The sequence below is a fragment of the Saccopteryx bilineata genome, chromosome 1, assembly GCF_036850765.1.
Source record: "Saccopteryx bilineata isolate mSacBil1 chromosome 1, mSacBil1_pri_phased_curated, whole genome shotgun sequence".
Classification (NCBI taxonomy): domain Eukaryota; kingdom Metazoa; phylum Chordata; class Mammalia; order Chiroptera; family Emballonuridae; genus Saccopteryx; species Saccopteryx bilineata.
Genome location: NC_089490.1, coordinates 115684328 through 115705963, shown reverse-complemented (window position 1 = coordinate 115705963; position 21636 = coordinate 115684328). Strand labels below are relative to the sequence as shown.

Sequence of the window (21636 nt, the reverse complement as noted above, 5' to 3'; positions counted from 1 at the left end):
AATTTCCAGCTTTCAGTAATTAATGGAAAAATGTATTGTAATCAAATCTATAATGTTCCAAACATATAATATTTCTTATGGTTCCTTCTGTTAAATGCCTTTCTTAGAAGGTTGAGGGAATCAATAAATGCTTATACCTTGCTTAGATTTGTCCCATGTCGTTTGTGTCCTGAGTGTGTATATGAATGATTATGGTTTTAGTCCATGCAATTTTTTATGAGTATTCTGGATAATGGTTAGTCCTATGCCGTCGTGTACCAGATTAGCCTTTTATGAAACTATCATTAACATCTTTACCAATGATTCAGAGCCAAAAGGTACGTCAAAATTCTGTTACTTTAACAGCAGGGCATTAAATATACTTGTTAACTTATAAGGAAAATACCTATCTTAAAAAAATAAATGGGCCTATTTGGAAACATTAACATTTTGGGCATTTAGCAGCCCATGGGCCTAGGAGATATTATCTTTAAAATGACAGAGATTGGAATTGGGATACCTTTTAACATTCCTTTTGGTTCAATGATACGTTGTACATTGAAATGTTGAGTTGGAATTTTGTGATTGTATTTATCATTTTGAAAAAGGCTTTTATGTCTGCTACTGATTTTCTCATGGAAGAGATTGTATTAGTACTTGCTGCTGTTCTCCCCTTTAGTTCCAAGACTTTATTATGTTTCTTCTCACTTTCTTGATAGTGCTGCTCTATATTCTGCCCTTTTTTCCTGATGCTCTTCTGTCGCAGGGAGCCCTGGTTCCCCAACATACGGACTCTGAGATGGAAATTGGTGCGCAGAAGTATATTGAAAAGTTCTATTGGGATCAGCCCCTGTGGAAGGGAAGAAAGAAACACAGCTGTATGGGCAGAGGGGATCTGACCCCTTGGGGAGCTCTGAGGCTGTAATGGCTTTTCACCATTGTCTCTAGTTAGGGAGAGGATCCAACTCCTTATATTCCCTATGTCAACCAATCTTTGAATGTGGGCTGCCTTGGGAAGGGCGCTTGACCTTGTGTGAGCAAACTCTTCAGCCAAGGCTGTTCTCGAAGAGCTGATAGCCGAGGGCTGTCTGCTGGCAGCACCTGGGGAATAACTCCATCAGTCCTGCAAAGGGGACCTCGTTGGTACATCACTGTTTCAACTCCATCTTTTTTTGCAGTGGTGTTGGAGATGGGCAAGAATTTCCAGGAATGGGGAGTTGCAGGGCACACTGGTCAGGAGCTTGAGAGATGATAGAGGAAAGTTGGTGTGGATTGGAATGGAGTGGGTTCTGACAGATAATTGAGTTCATGCATTGATTATTGATTTTCTAAAAAGGTTAGAAAATTTTATCTACAGTGATGCTGTTCCTTTTTTAAGTTACAGAAACCTGATGAAAACTGGGTACCCTTTGCAGAGCAATGTGCATATCTTTGATTATATAAACTCTGGTTTTTGTAAAACCTACCTATTTTTTTTTCAGTTTCCTTTATTACCTTTTTTTCCCACTTCCTCTATCTTTTTAATAATTACACCTTTTTTTCCTTTGCATCTTCATATAAAAAAATAGTTGAGTACTAAATTCTCTGCTTGGTATATCTGTTAATGCTCAATAACAGTAAATCATTTCCTTACATATTGTGTAATTCCTAAATTGTAAACTTATCTTCAAGGGTATTGCTTTATCTGTTTTTGTTTTGTTTTGTTTTTATAGCTTTAAGAAATCCTACATGGCTTTTTTATGGAATGTTACTTTAAAATGCTTTTATGTTTCTTTATTCCATATAGTTTAAGGATATCATTAGTCCATAACCCAATTTATCTTAATTTCTTAACGTGGAGATTGTTACACCAATAATATTCACACCTAAGAACTGTTGTGAGACAGGCTTAGGGTTTTAATTTCTGGATGTAACATTTCCCTGGTCCTCTGATCCAGATTCTCAGAGACAAGCCCCCTTGATGTCTTTCTAAGACAGTGATGGATTGGTCCTGCCCTCTTCACCATTTTTTACTGGGATTGCAGTCCTTTGAAGACAGCTCTGATTTTTTTTTTTTTTTTTTTACAGAGAGAGTCAGAGAGAGGGATAGATAGGGACAGACAGACAGGAACAGAGAGAGATGAGAAGCATCAATCATTAGTTTTTTGTTGTGACACCTTAGTTGTTCACTGATTGCTTTCTCATATGTGCCTTGACTGCAGGCCTTCAGCAGACCAAGTAACCCCTTGCTCGAGCCAGCGACCTTGGGTCCAAGCCGGTGAGCTTTGCTCAAGCCAGATGAGCCCGCGCTCAAGTTGGCGACCTCAGGGTCTTGAACTTGGGTCCTCCGCATCCCAGTCCAATGCTCTATCCACTATGCCACCACCTGGTCAGGCAAGACAGCTCTGATTTTATGGAAGGACCTCAGTACCAGCTTTATACCTTGTACCCCCAAGACCTCTTCTGTCCCTGCATGGCCATCAGGGTTGCTGCATATAGTCCTGTGTTGAAGAAAAACAGGGCCAGAAATCTAGCTCTCTCGAGACAGCACTTTATTCTGCTCTCTGCTCCCTGCTCCTTGAGAGCACATCTCTACTGATTTCAATTAGCAGGAAGCACTAGAGCCTCCAGTGATCCCTCCTGGCAGCCAAGGTCGGCAGTATTAGCTTCTGCGTTTACCACTTAGGCCATCTGTTCTAGCTTTGGATTGGCACCAGGGATTTTCAGTATAGCAAGTGAAACTATGTATTTAATTTTAAAATTTTGTTACACTCTTTTTAGTCTTTTCTGTTTATAGCAGAACACCTTCTTCCTTAGTTTTGTTGACCATATTGCTGAATCCAAAATTCCCACTAGTAACTCTAGTCCTCAGATTCCACCTCTTTAGAATGGGAGTAATAATAAGGTGACCAAATTTTTTACAATGAAAAGGAGAACAAAAATAAATTGAAGAAAACAATATTGTAAATAAAAGAAAAATTTTATTCGTTGCAACAATAATACGCTCTAATATGATAAATGCATAATAAAAACATTTGTAATATTTTATATTGTAATTATGCTTACATGCCTATTAATTTTTAATAATAATGTAAGAAAGTACTCATTTAGATACAAATATGTCATATCACTCGCAATGAATCGACTGCATTGATCTAATATGGACATTTACAGATTAGTCTTCCAATATCAAAAAGGAGGACATGTAGGAGGACACTTTTCGAGGGTGGACGGAATTTAAAAAAAAAAGACTGTTCTCCCTAAAGGAGGACGATTTGTCACCTTAGTAATAATAGTGGCTATGTGTATAGTGTTTGTAGAGCACATAGTGAGCTCTCAATCAGTGTTGGGTATCATTATTTGCACCAGTTAAAGCTTTAATTTACCACTGTAGGGAAGAGTTGGAAATGTAGTAGTGGCTATGTTTACTTATTTAACAAGAAGAGGAAGTCTTAGTTAACTCCCCAGAGAAACCAGAGGAGAAACTGTTCAGTATAGTGCGTGCTGAAACTGAAGCTTCCAGCCCCACCCTTCTGTTGATAAGCCAAAGGTCACTTGGCAGCAAGAGTGAACTAGGAATGTCCTCTCAGTATTGCCCGAGAGGATTGCTTAGAGATGTTTTGCCTGGACTGTGTGGATAGATAGGTAAGTATGAGTTTGTGGAATATTTTCTTTGCTAAGGAGGGCTCTCAAAGTCATAATTATTATAGAGGATATTTATAGACTTTGAAACGTGTAGTAGTAATACTTTTTTTTTTAGTCCCGGTAAATTATTATTCCAAGTGGATTCTGAAATTGGTGAAACTGGTACTGCAGGTTCCAAAGGGTCCTGCCTGCTGGATTCTTGCTTATGGAGATGGGGATGTAAAGGATTTCCTTCCTTTAGGTCATGGTGTTTACAAGAATAATTTTTCCCAAACATAGCAAAGAAGAAATCTGTTGACTATTAACAGTTGGGAAAGTATACACATATCATGCTTTCATAAAATTATTTTTAAATTAATATGCTATGCCAAATACTGTGATTATCCTATAAATGTTAACTGTTTTGGATTGTTTATACAATGTTAATTGTACTGTGAAAATTTGCTTTTTAACTAAGTTCAACTTTCTTAGGTTGTTATTGGCTTTGAGTCCACAGACTTAACACTGCCAAATTTCTGTGTAAACATTTTCTTGGGCCTAAAATGTAGAATATGTGTATTTAAAGTTTTTTTTAATCCATGTATATTAATGGAACTTGTAAATGTTTAAATAGTAAATTAATGGAAGTTTTAAAAGAAGAACTCTTTCAAAAATCCAACTTTATAATTATGGTGTTTTATATATCAAGTTTGACCATAGTGACAAAAATATATGATTCTTAATATATAGAGATCTGTTTTTTAGCCCTTATTGATTTATTTGTTACATTTTGTTTAATTCAGGAAGAGCCTTTTTGTTATTGTTCTGTTACTAGGAATTGGGTACAAGGCTAAGTTTTACTATTTAAAAACAAATAAGAACTAATAATATTGTATCAGACTACACTAGATAGAGAACAAAAGTAAATAACTGATTACATTGCTGTTTTGGTGCTGGGAGGTATAATGCATTCTTGAGTTCAAGTGCTATGGTTATGGCTGTATTGATCCTTTTTGAAACACATTCTTGAAAATGTTGATTTTCCAGTATTGTGTCAGTTCATTATTAAGACGTTCTATGTCATAAAGAAAATTAACCAATTTACACAAATTTTCACTACCCTTACTGGCATTAAATGCAGCTTTTTGGTAGCATATATAGGTGAGGTTAAGATGTTTATGGTCTGATTTAGTTTTGCCCTTGCCACAAAGCTTTGGTCAGCTTTACAGGCCAAATTTAAAGGCAAATGTTAGTATCACATTGGGTATATATTTTGTATATGCTCTAGGAACAGTATATAAAATATTTTGTTTTTTGACCCTCCCTATTCTCACCTAAGGGATGCTGTCCCTGCACCTACTGCCACTGGAGTGCTTTAAAAAGAGGTTTCTGTTATTCAGCAGCTAGACTTGAAAACAGTTTCTTCAGTTTAAGTAAATTGCATATAAGCGGAAATGACTATGCAAAAGATAAGATGTTTAGACTAATTTTCTATGTAAATAATTCTGAAATAAATTATGTAGAGAAGTTTCCTTTTTAGTTTATTTTTCAATGAAATCATGTCATTAATTCATCAAGGTAGGTATGAAGTTGCCTTAAGAGAACTTCCTTGGAGTATTACAAGGACAAAAATCAGCTCATTGTACTTTAGACTTTTAAGTAACAGTATAGTTGAATTGTATAAAAATTTTGTTCAGATGATATATAATAAAATAGGTTGTCATATAGTCTTTTGACCATTTAACTGATAGGATAGTTCTAATTTAATTAAATAAGAATCCTTTAAGAAATTTTTTTATTTCAAAAACAAAATAAATTTTTTTTTAAATTTCAGAGTTAAGTTTATGTATGTGTTTTTAATTGTTTTATTTAACATGTAAGCACTTAAAATGGACTTTTCAGCTATATGACAAAATTACATATGCTTTTTTTTTTAGTTAAAAGTTGTGCCATTTGTATATAGAATCTTGTGTATAGACTATATTAACTAGATTTGGGAATCTGATAAGCCAAAACTTGTGATAGTTTTAATTCTCAATATATTTTTTAAAATTCTACAATAATTTGTGAATAATTGTTTCTCTGTACTTGGTAATACAGTATAAACTTGGAGCTGAATTGTTATGTGGGTTTCTTAAGCTTGCTGTAGATTGATTGCACACAATCATCTGTCCAAGAAAGCTTTCCTTTTGGGAACATTGGTGTATGGTTTCTTCAGTACAGTATTAAAAATACATTGTGTTAGATATTTATGTAATTCAGGACCATATTATTTAATTTTACTAATTATATGATCCTGATGATCAGATTTAAATCTCTGACATTATTATCATTACTATTAGATTTCATGACATCTTTTGTTTTCCTTCAGAAAAAAAACTTTGCCTTTTATTTGCAGGTAATTTTTCTTTACCCCACTATTTTATACAATTTACCAGACCAAATGACACAGTTAGTATCCATTAAGTAGAGCCGATGAATATCAATCTTGGACACAAAGCCTGGGATTGTGCTGGGAAAGCGCTCCTGCTGCTCGGGCCTCTCATTCCAAAAACTCTGAATGTAGTCTCTCAATTCATTCAGAGTTTGGATTTGTGAAAGCCAACTGGGCTCCCTTCTGCCCATTCATAACTGGTGTTGCATTCTTCTGGATAAAAATTGGTTTTCCCATTTCCCATCATATGAAACTCAAAGTCTAATATGAAACTTATCATTTGTAGCCACATAGCTTAATTTATGGCCTATCCTTCTTGATCTTTGTGCTTTACACTTCACATTTCCTGTCTTTCTCTTCCTTTATACCACAATTAGAAAGTCTCTGCCTCATAGCTGTAAGGTATTTCCCGCTGAGGAATAAAGAAGGACATAGCCACCAAGTGTGGGCAAGCAAAAGCTTTATTCAGAGGGCATCCCGGGCGAGGTTCACTGGTCCGCAAGACAGGGGCCAGGGAAGTCGCACAGTTTCTCCCGCGGGTGTGTGTGTGTGTGTGTGTGTGTGTGTGTGTGTGTGTGTGTGATTTATAGTGTTGGTAAGGTGGTGGCGGGTTGATATGACGTGGCGAAATTTCATTGGCTGACAGATTTTTCAAAATGCTCCTTTGCCATTTCTTTCAGCAGTCATGGGTGTGGGCGGTTTCAGCTAAAGTCCTCAGACTTGGTTCCTCACGTGACCTTCTCTCATTGCCAACCCACCTCACAGTAGCCAAAGTTTACCTCATCTTTAAGATCTACCAATCACCCCCATTAAATTTCTTCTGGTCCCAGCATTCAGAGTACATCTATTATGTACTTTCTGTGTTATCTTAAGGTACTTCCTGTTCTGTCTTCTGTTAATGTTATTTTTTCATGTGTTACAATATTTCACACTTCCTATATAACATTGAATGACTTTAAATCATCCCCTGAGTTAAGTCTCTCTTACCCTGATGGTTGGGTGTGGTTTCATCTTGTATCTCCTGTGTTACCTTGTATTCAGTAGATGCTCATTGTAAATGTTGGGTGACTGAATGTATAGAATGACGTGAGAGTGAGTTAGGGACTGAGAAGCACCTGGAGATCTAAACAAGTCTGGCATGGCTGTCTGAATCAGAGCTGTTCTCAAGAGTGAAAGCTGAAGAAACAATCAAAGTGCAGTTAAGAAATCTCTTAGATTATTTTTAGTGGCTTAATACTGACAAGGAAAGAATGACTTTTTCTAGGTAAAAGCTTTGGACTGAATAAGAAATCAAAGAGTAACACTGGCTTTGTAAATAATGACTATAGTTCTGAGTCAGAGAATGTTTTTCAAAAGTTTATAGTTTGGGAATAAATACTATCAGTTCTGCTAACATGCTTGTTTGGAAAATGAGGATTTATTCCTATATTATTAATATTAGGGAATAGTTTGAGTATAATATGAATCTTATACTTGTTATGTGGGACTTTATATGAGCAGTAGTAGGTGAATACAGAAAACTTCACTTAGCTGAACCAAACCACGTGGGAATACACAAAGTACACACGCACATACCTCAGCTATCTTCCAGATACCTTACTTCACTGCATGTTATAAGCCACAACCATCCATATCTGGTTTTATAATTTTTCCATCAATTTCAGATAACTCCTTCTACCATTTCACAATAACTCACAAGCTACAGCTCTTTGGACAGCCAATTCCACAAGCAAAGGTCAGGTCTTTTTTAAGGTAAGGTGCCATATTTACTGTAGTTTTCAATTTATTGATTTTTAACCATCTAACATATGCAAAACAGTGCTGTTGTCTTTATTAGGTTCTTCTCTTTTTTTATGTATCAGTTATGGCCATTTTACCCATAAGTCTTGTGGTTTTAATGATGTGATTTTGCGTAGCATCATAATTTTTAGTAATGCATATGTTGCATTATAACATAACCGACTGTACTAATTGATATCATACAAGGTAAGAACTGTTCATTCTTTTTCTCTCTTTCTGTTTCTCTTTCTCTCTCTCCATTTCTCTTTCTCTCCCTCTCTTTCTTTTTCATTTCAACCATCTCTCTTTCTGCTCTCTTTTAATGGTTAAAGGCACTAAGTGGTCCCTGTAAGGAGGAGCACAGGACCTCAGAACAAATTCTCAAAGAACTTCTTTAACCAGTGTTGTAAAAAAAGAGCATACACACCAGTGGAAATAAATAGGTAGGCTCAAAAACAAGTAGAGATGGAAAAGTTAACATCAAAGGCCTCTGGCCCCCTGGAGTAAAAATATATCTTACCTTTAAATAATTATAATTATGTTTAACATTTTTGGAACCTTTGCTAGGTAGTAGGCACTATGAAAAGTGCTTGACATGAATTATGCCATGTAATTTTTACAAACAGTATAAAGTAGGTGTTATTACTATCTTTATTTTATAGATGAGAAAAATAAACAGCTTACAGGAGTTAATTAACTTGCCCAAGGTCAATAACTCATAGATACATATGGCGGAACCAGTTCTTAAATCAAGAGAAACTTCATAGCCATAGACCTTAGTGGTCTCTTAGACTACTTTACAGATTATATAAATAAATAACTCCCGCACATGTTATTTCCTCTGCACTTAACTCTTCCTGGTTGGCATCACAAACTGTTTTGACCCTTATGATAGTTGAAGAAAGAAAGATACTCAGACTAAGAAAAGAAATACACAGAGGTCAGAGGCAGAGCAATAAAGAAACTAATGGTAGATACCTAATTCAGAGTTTTATCCCACTGGGATTACACGTATAAAGGGAGAAAATTTGAACCGTTAGCAATAAAGAGGTGAACTAAACTAAGGAAGAGAAACAGAAATGATTGTGTTGGAAGTTGGGGACAAAAAGGTGAGTTTATAAGGATATGTCACAATTGAAAGGAGGGAGCTTCATGGACAATAAACAATAGGGGACTGCTAACTCTGGTACATGAAGCCCAATCACATTCTCATAAAGAAACTCAAACTAGCACCAGTTTTAATACAGAATATAGTAAGAGAAATTTGAGGCCATGAGCATAATAAGTTGATTATGCTGTAAATCCTAATACATAGTAGGCTCAGGAAAGGAAAACACAATTAAAGGAGAAGAAAGACACTAGAGGAAATCTCCAAAAGTCTTTGTACTTCCTTTATAGTACGTGTCGCTATTTCTTTATGTAGTTGCCTCACATATAAACAAGTATTTAATTACTATTAAACTGGAGGTTTTATAAAATGTAGAGAGAGTAGTAGTTCTTCAGTTGAATTTAGATTAAGAGCTAAATATTATACATATAAGTCATAGGATAAGTAATGATAGAATTAGTAAGTGTTGATGAATTTAGATCAGGGTCAGCCAACTATGGATAGTGGGGCTATTTTTCTTTATACTAACCAAGAATGGTTTTTACATTTTTAGTAGGTTGCTAAATACAAAAATGAAAATGTAAATAAAAGTATTAAAAGAAATGAAATTAAAGAATAACAACAGAGACCATATATGGCCCAGAAACTCCAAAGTTGACCCTTTACAGAAAGTTTGTCACCCCCTGACCTGAAGTATAGTAGCCAATGAAGCAAAAAGTTTTATTTATATATATATGTGTGTGTGTGTGTGTGTGTGTGTGTGTGTGTGTGTGTTTTAAAGGAAATCTGATTAGGCAATGGAAACTGGTATTATATTAAATAGTGGGCTACAGTTTCAGACATGTACACCCCCCCACATGTAGGAAGAAATTGATGTTTATTTAGTATGTTCTATTGCTGGGGCCTTGTGTACTTTATAACCTTGAAAAATTACAATTACTTTACAAAGGAGGTAGGTTCATCAAGGCTGAGTAAGCCTACAGTTTCACGTTTAATAAGTAGTGGGATTCACATTTGTCTGAGTCTCCCAGATAAGAAATTGGTGAAAATTTGTTTGTAAAAATTGAGTGTGACTATTCACAATTCTGGCTTGAAAACATCTAAATAGGTATCATATGTGGACATTTGTAATAAATTTAGCTTAGTACCTAAAATATAAACAAAACATGTAAATTTTTACACACAAAAAGAAGGCTTGATTGGAGAACTATGTAATTTTATTGTAATATTTGAATATGGAGGAAGATATTTGGATAAACTGCATCTAGAGTTATAAAGAAAATGTAAAGAAAAAAATCAAGTCTCTATTATAAACTTAAAATAATAGTCACCAAAAGGAAATATGAGACTTAAAATACTTTCAATATAAAGTACAAAATAGAAAAGTGTGTTCTGTGTCAATAGAAAGTGTGCCAGGCAGCAGTGGATTTATGAAAAGCAGATAGGAAATAAATATTGGCCCATATGTTTTGTGTGTGTGTGTGTGTGTGTTTCAGAAGTGAGAAGCGGGAGGCAGAGAGACGACTCCTGCATGCGCCCGACTGGGATCCACCTGACATCCCACCAGGGGTGATGATCTGCCCATCTGGGGGGTTGCTCTGTTGCAACCAGAGCCATTCTAGCACCTGAAGCGGAGGCCATGGAACTGTCCTCAACACCTGGGCCAACTTTGCTCCCATGGAGGCTTGGCTGCAGGAGAGGAAGAGAGAGATAGAGAGAAAGGAGAGGGGGAAGGGTGGAGAAGCAGATGGGCGCTTCTCTTGGGTGCGGTGGCTGGGAATCAAAACTAGGACTTGCACATGCTGGGCCAGCACTTTACCCCTGAGCCAGCTGGCCAGGACGTGGCCTGTATGTTTAATTGTAAAGTTGTTTGAAGAAGATTTCAGGGTGCTATGAAAACATGTAATGAGGGATCTAATTCAGGTAGGTGGGTCGGGCAAGACTTTTCCAGAGGGTCATTTAAGCTGAGATACAGGAGTTGGGCAGGGGCAGGCAAAGACAGAGGTTAATTATGCCCAACGGAGTGTGATAGGCCTTCAGGGTGGCACTAGCTTGGCATATTCAAAGGAATATCAAAAATGGCCTAAATCTCCTAACAACCCTAAAGTCAGGAATTGCATCATTTTTCTTCATTGTGTATCCAGTTTCATACATTTAATAACTTCTGGCACACAGTAAGCCCTCAGCAAGATTTACTGCGTTCATAAAGAATGAATGGACATTTTACTCTGCAATTCATGGTATAATTATGAGTACAGGGATTGCCTGGATGAAGGCTACTCCTGTCCTTTCTGAAACCTACCTAATTACATTTACCTACTCCCTGTTGGTCATGATCCCTCATTACCCAAGGCCACTTGCGGCCTAGTTTTCTCAAACCTTAAGTGCTGTCATGGTATCAGAATGGAGTTTGACCTGAAGACAGTCTGCACAGAAAAGTCAGGGAAAAGGAATGTAGATTGCTTTAACTGGATATGATTCTGAGAAGGGAAAGTGATTTTGCATTATTACCATGTCAGGAATATGAGATAGAATGAATATGGCCACTTTTCTAAAAATAATCAGCTTAGGGTGGGGATGTTCTTTACTTAAAACACATGATCCCAGGTTCTCTGGGTGATCACTAGGTAACCAAATAACACATGGTAATCAGGCTTGGGGGTTTAATTCAAAGTTAAATACTCAAATACTACTACTAATACTACTACTACTACTAATAATAATACTAATACTACTTCTCCTTCTTCTCCTCCTCCTCCTCCTTTCTTCCTTCTTCCAACCTTCTTCCTTCTTCTTCTTTTGTGAGAGGGAGAGAAAGGAAGGAAGAGAGGTGAGAAGAATCAACTCATAGTTGCAGCGCTTTAGTCATTCATTGATTACTTCTCATACGTGCCTTGACCAGGGGCTCCAGCCAAGCCAGTGACCCCTTGCTCAAGCCACTGACCTTTGGGCTCCAGCCAGCAACCATGGGATCTTGTCAATGATCCCACTCAAGCCGGCGACCTCTCACTCAAGCTGGTGAGCCTGCACTCAAGTCAGTGCCTCAGGGTTTTCAACCTGGGACCTCAGCGTCCCTGGTCGATGCTTTATCCACTACACCACCACCTGATCACGCTAGTCTCTAGATTTTTAAAATGAACTTTTCTAAAATAGGATGAATATAGCTGGATTTCTATATAGATTGGATTTCTTACGTAACTAATAGCTAAAAAGAATATGGATGTGTCTTTATAGATTATTGGTAGGCAAATTTAAACTATTTTCCTGTTTCTCTTTGGAGAACTCAGGAGTCTGAAGAAAAAATGGAGGCGCCATAGGTGACTCTTATAGTTTTTCCAAAAAAAAAAAAAAATGTGTAGAGTAGAATACAATTGTGGGAAGATTCCCACAGGAATGAAAGAAAGAGATAATATTATCTAAAAATTAAATCACTTTGCTTCCTAATCTAGTCTACCCTCCAGAATGCCCCCATCATTATTTCATTAAAAATTAGTAATGACTGCTGGTTTACCATTTTCATAAAGATTAAGTCTAAATTCCTTTACATACTCTACTGGTCCCCGCACAGCCTGGCATCCAGTTTTTCTTTGCCACATGCCCTTTTTATATCCCATATTGCAGTCGCAAGGAATAGTGGTCCCTGAAACTGATGTCCGTCCATGTACTGGGCTTTGCAACGGTCTGGGATGCCTTCTCACGGCCATTACACGCACTGATTGGCACGCTCCTCTGTGTCTTTCAAGACCTTGTTCCACAGTCTCCTCCTCTGGGAAACCTGTCAACGGCTGTCCTCGGTCCATGCTCTGTTTGGATCACAATAGCTTGCACTGTCATCATCTCTGCATATGTCTCACTGACCTGGGTGCTCCCAGAGGAGAGAAACCATGTTGTTTGTCATATGCCTTCATGCAAAGCAGAACACCTGGTGGGCGCAGACAAGAAATACTGAATGAATTTCTTAATGGTTTTGCTTACTATATAGGACATTTGCTTATACTAAACATTCCATATGTAAGCTGAAATTCCTTTCATAATTTCAACAATAATTATTAATTGGGTATATCTTATCATGGGAAAAACTACCAAACAGGCTAATTTTTTTTTCCTTCAGTAGGTTGCTACTGTTCCTTTTTATTCAGATTTCTTACAGTTCAGGTCACACTGACTTCACAGCTGTTCTTACGTTATGCTGGATTCCTCCTTCCCTAGGAGAAAGTATCTGATCATTCATACTTAAATGTTAATGACATAATATATTATTACTCCTAGAAGTGTTTGTAGTTTTAAAGTGGTTCCTCGGGATGAAAATGCTTAATTCAAAAGAATGAATTAATTTCCAATGGTAGAATTTCATTCGCTGTGTTGTTTGGGTAAACAATACATTCAGGAAGCAGGATGACTCTGTTTTGGCCCTGAACTCACGCTGGGCAGGTAGGCAGGCTTCCAGGAGCACCTCTGAATCTTGACCACCTCCAGAGTGGTGTTAGCACTGGGAATATCCTGTTTCCTTAGGTTGCTGCTTTAAGGGTTTCACCCTTCTGAGTTAAATCTGCCTTTCTCTTATACTGCTCCTTAATAGTAGGAAGGCCAGAGTGAAGTGGCTTCGTTCAAAGTACAGAGTCTGATTAGCTAACTTGAAATTTCTTTTTCAAATATTTAGAGCTAGAAATGTGCAATCACTTAATTTTTAAACTAGTTTCTGTAATCAGTTATAGATAGGAGTGAACACTTATTCGCTGACTTGACATATGGAAGGATAGTCTGTCTACGGAAAGCAAAATACTGCAAGTCAGGTGTTTGAACTCTTTCCAGTCTAGATTACTCAAGAGGAAACAAATGGCAAGATTCAGTTTAATTGCTTGTTATTTTGAAGAAGGAAATGTTATGTGTATTTTTCTCCCCCAAGGACTCTGTCTAGGGCAGAATCGTTTTGGTGTTTTGGTAGTTCTGTGAGATGTTTCCAATGTTTTAGAACTAAAAAACAAGCGAGACTGGCATAAATGTATCTGGACAGTGGAATGTTTCAAAGCTTATCTCAGCAATTGTTCTTTTAGATTAAAGGTTTGGTATTATTTGTACCCAAGACCTATTGATATAATGGTCACATTAAGATTAATAAACTAATGTATGAGAAGGACATACATAAATATCAGCACAGATTTTGAAGTGTTTATACATATTGTACATATGTGTAATTATACATATGTATGTGTCTTGGTGTGCTTGAGTATGTTTAAGTTTTAGCAAGTGTTCTAACAACGTATCACAGACACTGAGAGTTTGGGCTCTTCCATTGGTCTGCTTGGGTGTGTGGCTTCCCGTGTGTGATTTTGGGTAAGGATGGTCTGTGCTTCAATTTCCTCATCTGTAAAATAACAGTACCTACCTCTTAGAGGAATGTGATTATCATTTAAATTGCGTGTCAAGAATATATAAAAATGTTTGGCCCATATAAGCATTTAATAAGTGTTATTTACTGTTTTTTATAAATTGTTATTAAATATTGGCAACACAATTGATTCAGAGAGGAAAACAGAATTACCTTGGAAAAAAATGTGACTGTTTTGAAGCCAAAGACATTAGTTATTTTTGCAGATTAAAATAACAAAGTTGTTTTTTTATCATTAAAAGATTATTTGTAAATTATCAGTGGTTTATTCATTATAATATACCTTGAATCATCTATTTTTTGCTATACTTAAAAGTTTTCTCTTTCATGACCATATAATATATGCTTATGGGATGATCTTCACTTTGAAACCTGGCAGGTTTAGGGAAATATGTCTTTTGTCCATTTTCTGTTTGACTTTGATTTTGTCTAATCAGTGTTTGAAAGAAATGGCACTTGTTAGACTTCCTTCCAAGAAAAGCATTGGGTGTTTCAGGAAGTGGTCTTAGTGAGTCAGAGGATAATACTTTTTCCTCTGAGTCAGTTCTGAACCTCCTTGATATAAATAGGCATACTTTTGCCAAAGTTCTGCTTTTCAGATCAGATGTTGAAATTATTATTGATACATGACCACAGCAACCGCAATACTTTCATTGGTATTTCAAGTCAATTAACACTGATGGGGGGGGGGGTCGCCTTATCTAATTGTAACTGTAGAAATTCTGCTAAGTAAATTAAAAGAAAATCAATGCAATTCTGTACTTCTGAATTAGTTTCTATTTTGCATAAATTTTGCTTGAGGTAAGAGTCATTTGTGTCAGGTGGTCATTTGTGTCAATTTTAGAGAAAAATTATGTTGGTTATAAAATCTGCTTTGGTCACTAAAATTCTATGAACTTTCTTTAGCACACACACATAAAACTATATAACACTTTAGTATAGGAATTACCATATTTCCCCATGAATAAGACGCACCTTTTCCCGAAAACTTTGGGGTCTATAAACTGGATGCATTTTATACAGTGGTTGTAGTTATTTTCACTTGCATTTCCCATTTTTTCGCACTTGTTTTTGCGCTCATTGTTGAAGACACTGATTTGTCATCAGGCATAAATGAGGACAAGCTAATGGATGGGAGTTTTGACAGTGATGAGGAGTTGTATGAATTTTATAGTGAATAAAACTTGAGTTCAATAACTTTATGTGATTTTTTTTTTTTAATTTCGGACCCCCAAATTAAGGTGCATCGTATACATACATGGGAGTGTCTTATTATTCATGGGGAAATATGGTATTTTGCAAAACACTGTGCTAGTTTACCAAAGCCTGGAGTTGTGTCAGAGATACAAAAGAATAAATCAGAGCAGTTCTTCATAGTCACATTAAAAAAATACTAAATATGATAATTACCAGGTGACTAGATGTTGTTAATATTGAGTTGGTCAGGAAGATTTTAAAAATGGGATAGGAATTAAGAGACTGATAGATATAAGATATAAAATTGCTAGTACGAAGAGTATTTAAGGTAAGAGCAGAAGCCTGAAGGTCAGTCATAAAGGAACCAACAGATGTAGATAATAGATCTTAACTAATCTATGAATGCTTTGGCATGTAATCTACCTAACAATTTTGTTCACATTTTTACAGATGAGTAAACAGAGGTTTCGGGAGGATATGATTTGTCTGAAGTCACAGGGAGATGATAGAGTCATAGTTCACATTCAGGGCTGCTGTTGTCATAGCACCTTCTCTTCACTGTACCACAATAGCACAATAAAAGCACTGGGGTTACTTGGTAAGTTTTTATTGTTTCCAGTAGCTCTGAGAAAAACATCCACAAAGCATTTTCCTTCTCGGCAGAAATATTATTAATTTTTTGTAGGGCTAGGAACGTGCTCTTTGGGTGCTAGGAAAATGCCTTAAAGGCAAGTGTTGGGCAAATGAGTTTGTAAAATTTGTGTTTTTTGAGTTTGCTCACTTTTATTATTAGAAGTGGCGCTGGGTAGCAGCAGATATGTGATCTGTGAAATTGCTAATTACCTTCCTACTAGGGAAGGGCCATTGTTGTGCTAATGTGTGCTGGAGAAGAGGTTTTGGTGCCAGAAAAGTTTAAAAAAAGGGAAGGAAGCCATTTTTGCAGAAGGAGAGGAGAGAGAAAGCAGAGTGCTGAAGGGAGAGAAGCCAAGGTGGCAGGGAAACAGAATGAAGGTGTGCAGACGGGAACCAGAGGTGCGGGCTTCTGTGAGCTCTGCTGAAACTGGTGGGGCCTTTGATCCTAGGAGGAACCAGAGAAGATTCTCCTGGTTGTGGAACCACATAATGCATCAGTGGCTTTGGGATCCCTGAGTGAAAGGGAAGTGCTTTTCCCTGTGTGTTTGCTCGTTGGCCAATACAAGACTTGAATAAAAGAATAGCCCACCATTTTTTGACTCCACTGTTTCTTAACTGTATGTCTGAATCTAATGAGAACCTGCATGTGAATGGCCATGACGATCATGGCTACTGGCCTTACAGCAAGTGTGCTCAACCCTCCTCTAAGGGAGCAGCAAGTAGGAGTGTCTTTTTTCTAAGAGCAGAATTGTGTCATTGCTCTTCTGTAAAGTTCTCAAGAACAGTTGAATCTGATGAGGGATAATTTGTGAGTTGTGGTGATTCCTGTTTAGTGATGATCCATGCTGTGAATCCTCTGCCCACTTATAGCTGCTGATGTTTCATTTTTCTTATCTTAAGAATTGGGCTTAGGTTGGAGTCAGGTTATTTTGTCTTGGCACCTACAGTCTTAACAAGAACATGCCACTTTGTTTCATCCTATTTCCTTCACAGCAGGGAAGCAGCCATGTGGCTCTTGGCAAAATTTGCCTTCCTTTTTTTTTGTTTTTTTTGTTTTTTTTGTTTTACAGAGACAGAGAGAGAGAGTCAGAGAGAGGGATAGGGACAGACAGACAGGAACGGAGAGAGATGAGAAGCATCAATCATTAGTTTTTTGTTGTGACACCTTAGTTGTTCATTGATTGCTTTCTCGTATGTGCCTTGACTGTGGGCCTTCAGCAGACCGAGTAACCCCTTGCTCGAGCCAGCGACCTTGGGTCCAAGCTGGTGAGCTTTTTGCTCAAGCCAGATGAGCCCACGCTCAAGCTGGCGACCTCAGGGTCTTGAACCTGAGTCCTCCGCATCCCAGTCCGATGCTCTATCCACTGTGCCACTGCCTGGTCAGGCAAAATTGGCCTTCCTTGAAGTGACAGCTGTGGCAGTAGAGATTGAGCACCACCCTTATGAACACTGAGTCTCATGTCTCATAAAATTCAAACACTTGTTTCCTGGAAAAATTTTGGTTTAACATCCCAGAATCAAATAGCTTAAATTCTTGGAACAGCAGGGAAATTCATCTTTTTCTTCTCAACTCCTAGATGGAGTGTGCTATTGTGTGGTGCTATGTGCTATTCCCAGGAATTCTTAGCAGCTAAATTGTAAAAAAAAAAAAAAAAAAAAGAAAGTAAGTATAAAATTCATCATGTCACTAAATATGTCATTTGTAGTTAAGGTTGGAGTTTATGAGGGTAACTTAATACAGTTTAAAATATGTGGCCAGTCATCAAAGGTATGTAAGTAACTTTTCTTCCCCACAAATGAGAAAATAGGATACCTTTCTTCTATGCTCTGTTCTGTCAGGTGGTCTGTATAGGTAAATTTATATAACAGAAAGCAGATCACTGAGCTAATATGCTGGCCTTTGTCAATGATGTCACTGAGCTGCTGCATCAGACTTTAGAGCTGTGAAGAACTCTTGGAATTACCCTATTTCCCACCTAATCAGCATACTAATAGGGGACCCACCAGTTTAGTTGACATGTCGAAGAGCACAGAGTTAGATGCAATACAGGCAAAGCGAAGAGTAGTATTGACTTCGGCATCCAGTGTTCTTTCTAAATTCACTTAAATCAGCTGACATCTAGGATGTTCCAGGGATGATGTTTTCTCAACACTCACAGAAAGTGGATGGGTAGAGAGTGTTGGGGCAGGTTTGGAGAGGTGAGAAGGTGAGTAGATGAGGATTTCATTTCCCAATCCTTTTGGGCAAATGAAGGGAGATGGCTGGTCATAAGAGAAGTTAAGATGGGAGGCAGGAGGAAGATGTCTGTTTTATAATGTGAATTGGGTGACTTGGAGAGACTTCGGGGAGTAGAGTTGATACTGCCTATTCTTTTCCCTGAGTGGCTCTTGTTAGAAGGTGGTGATACTAAATATTTTTCTGCTTTTTAACTCCTCAATTAGTTCAAATTTTTATGTTTTTCTTGCTTTTAGAGAATTGTTTCATTCTGTCTTTCCTTAATATGATTTCAAATAAATATCTTAATTTAGTCAAGTAAAAAATAATCAAGGGTATATACTCTTTTATTTCTTAAGTAGTTTTTTATTGAAAACTTAATGTTAGGAGCTATGTTTAGCACTTGGTATTCATTCCAATTATTTAGCCCCTGCCCTCCAGAAACTTAAAATCTTAGATACGAACAAGAAAATAGAAAGTTACTACAGTATGATAAGTGAATCTTAGAGTTAGACTCAAGTGCTATGGTGTAAAGCCAGGAGCCATGGCCAGGGCCACCATCACAGCAGCTGCCCATGCAGGTTTGCATTGGATTCCGACAGTCGGTAAAGAAACAACGGAGCCAAAAACTGATGGGCCATCTTCTTTAATCCTAGCTTGCACCCGGCAGGCAAGTAAAAACACACACTGGGCTCCAAAACCCACTCACATTCAGTGCTCACAAAGCCACTGACTTATCCAAGTTTCCTAGAATCAAAGGTTTCTAGCTCACCAGCCTTATTCTCCTCAGTTCCCCATCTCCTTCCTTCTCCAGCGTCAAACTGCACAAACTGGCCTCTCACTCAATACCCCGCCATCTTGGCTGCTTTTCCTGGCCACATGGCCTCTTTCTGCTCTCTGCTCTGCTCCCTCTGCTCTCTCATGCTGATCATCCCAGGAACCAAGAGAGCAAGCTCTCATTCTGCCCCCATTTTATAGTGTAGATTCCAAACCTTTAATCCAATATACAAAATAGGGAAGTCTCTAATACAAAGACACTTCTCTGAGGCATGATTGGATTGTACCGCCTCACATCAAAATGGGTGGGAAAGGCTTAATCCCAAAACCAAGCACCAGGCTACAAGGATTCTACCTGCCCACAGAGACACACATTAATATCACCTGGGCGATGGCCTCCTTGTGGGCAGCGCCGTCTTTAACAAAGTGAGCATAATATATTTTATCTGCCCAACATATGGGAACTGTGAGAAAGAAACATCTATCCTACTGTAGAGAAATCAGGGAGGGTGTCCCAAGACTGAGATGTAACGTTTCAGTAGGAGATGGCTGGCCAGCTGAGTGTAGCAGAGAGGTGTTTGGGTGACAGGGTACTTCAGATAGATGATATCTCTTGAAGGCAAGAGGAGGATGAGTCTGAGAGAGTGAGGGAGGGGGGAGTGGGGTGCATAGCAAGAAGGCAGAGGTGGCAAAGGAAGAAGCTTTACAGGTGGAAAGGACCAGAGCACAGAAGAGTACTTGGCTATGCAGTTGAGTTGGGTGTTATCTGGAGGGTGGTGGGGAACTTGCATAGATTTAAGTAAAAGAATAATAATAAAAAAAAATTTTTAGAAGGTTGTATGTAGTATTAGATTGAGTCAAATGTTGTCTACCAAAACTTCTGAAATGTTTCATTTTGGATCATCAAAAGACCAAAAAAATCATTACGATCTTGATGCTCTTCATTGTTAGATTTTTACTACTTACATAATACAAATGTGTGGAGTTCAATAACTACTTTGAGGAATAAGATCAAATATGTGTAAACATGTATTATCAGAAACAATCATGTTTCTCTTTTGAACTGTAATATATTGAAATTATATGAGATTGCTGCGTTTAAGCTGTGCTGACAGTTTATTAGTTTGAGGAAAACTGTTAGCTCTTTTTTTCCATCAAACTCAGTATAACTAAACAAGATTTTGTTAGAAAAAGCAGCACTGGCCTGGCCTGTGGTGGCACAGTGGATAAAGCGTCGACCTGGAATGCTGAGGTTGCCGGTTCAAATCCCTAGGCTTACCTGGTCAAGGCACATATGGGAGTTGATGCTTCCTGCTCCTCCCTCCTTCTCTCTGTCTGTCTGTCTCTCTCTCTCTGTCTCCTCTAAAATGAATAAATAAATTTTAAAAAAGAAAGAAAGAAAAAGCACATATTTTTAAGTTGATATGTGAAAGTTCCTGAGAGAGTATTTTTCCCACAGAAGTTGGAGGAAAAGTACCTACAAATGTATCATTCTTTTCATAGAGGTAAAATGGAAAATCTCAGCAATTACAGTCTTTTAAAAAAATTATTGTTATATTTCTCTCATAATAATTCCTATATTCCCATGTTTGTAAAAACATGTGCTGCTTCATGGCTGGATCTAAGAGTCAAGTCTAGTTTATCTTGAGTGCCGTTCCACAATTGGAAATATGTTCCCACAGATAAATTTTCTGTAATAGGCATAGATTTAGCTGAACTCAAGTCAAGGTAATACCATTCCAGTTTAGAAATCTGTGATCCTCTTGAAATCCTAGGGTCCATTGTCTTTATTCTGGTGCTGCTTTTGCCTCTATCTTGAAACTATTGCTAATCATCCGGGTTATTTCCTGCCTTTACTTCATAAACTTCCCAAATCCGGTTTCTTTTCTTTCTTGTTTATATGTAAAGCTAGACTTTTCGTTATTTATACAAATATATGTACTCTCATGTATAATAAATTTATAACAAAAGAACAAAATCTTTTTAGTTCTATTTAGATGCTCTGTGACCGTGTTAGTTGGGGTGAAAAAAATAACAAACAGCTTTTTAACCATCATTTTCCTCTGTGTGGCAAAGTGGTTGGATTTCAATCAATATCTACTACTATTATCTCTTAGACATAGGCCTGTTATTAAACTCTGCCTGGCTTAACTCATTTGTAAAGTGAGGATAATAATGATTCCTACCTCATGAAGTTGCTGTGACAATTAAAAGACAATAAATACATGTAAAGTACTTAGAATTGTGCCTTGCGCGTAGTGGTATCTAAATGTTAGCTACTACGGCTCGCTGCCGCTGCCTCTCTTTCTCCTGTCGCTCCTATAGCAAGCATAGTAGTGGGTTAGTTCTCTCAGTGCATTCATTTTATAAAATCATTTGGCTTAAAATGGGGACAGTGGTTATGCTAACTAAATCATACGCCGTTTATTTAATAAAGAGCTGAATTATTTTGGGGAGCTATTTAGAAATATTAAAATAAAACTTCCCTTTTTTTGGGCAGCACATTTTATTAAAGCAGATTG

The 21636-nt window shown here is 37.4% G+C and overlaps 1 protein-coding gene across 4 annotated transcripts in view; it reads left to right on the top strand.

Moving 5' to 3' along the window:
• EPS8 (EGFR pathway substrate 8, signaling adaptor) overlaps positions 1-21636 on the top strand; it is a 189681-nt gene that overhangs the window by 72485 nt on the left and 95560 nt on the right. Inside the window, exons 1-2 of one of the 4 annotated variants that reach the window (XM_066264548.1) lie at positions 3549-3603; positions 7681-7768. The exons of 2 other annotated variants lie outside the window; for them this stretch is intronic. The gene's annotated coding sequence lies outside the window, so the exon portion shown is untranslated. Of the gene's footprint in view, positions 1-3501; positions 3604-7680; positions 7769-21636 lie in introns of those variants that run through there. One more of the 4 variants, XM_066264546.1, reaches the window with a different exon arrangement.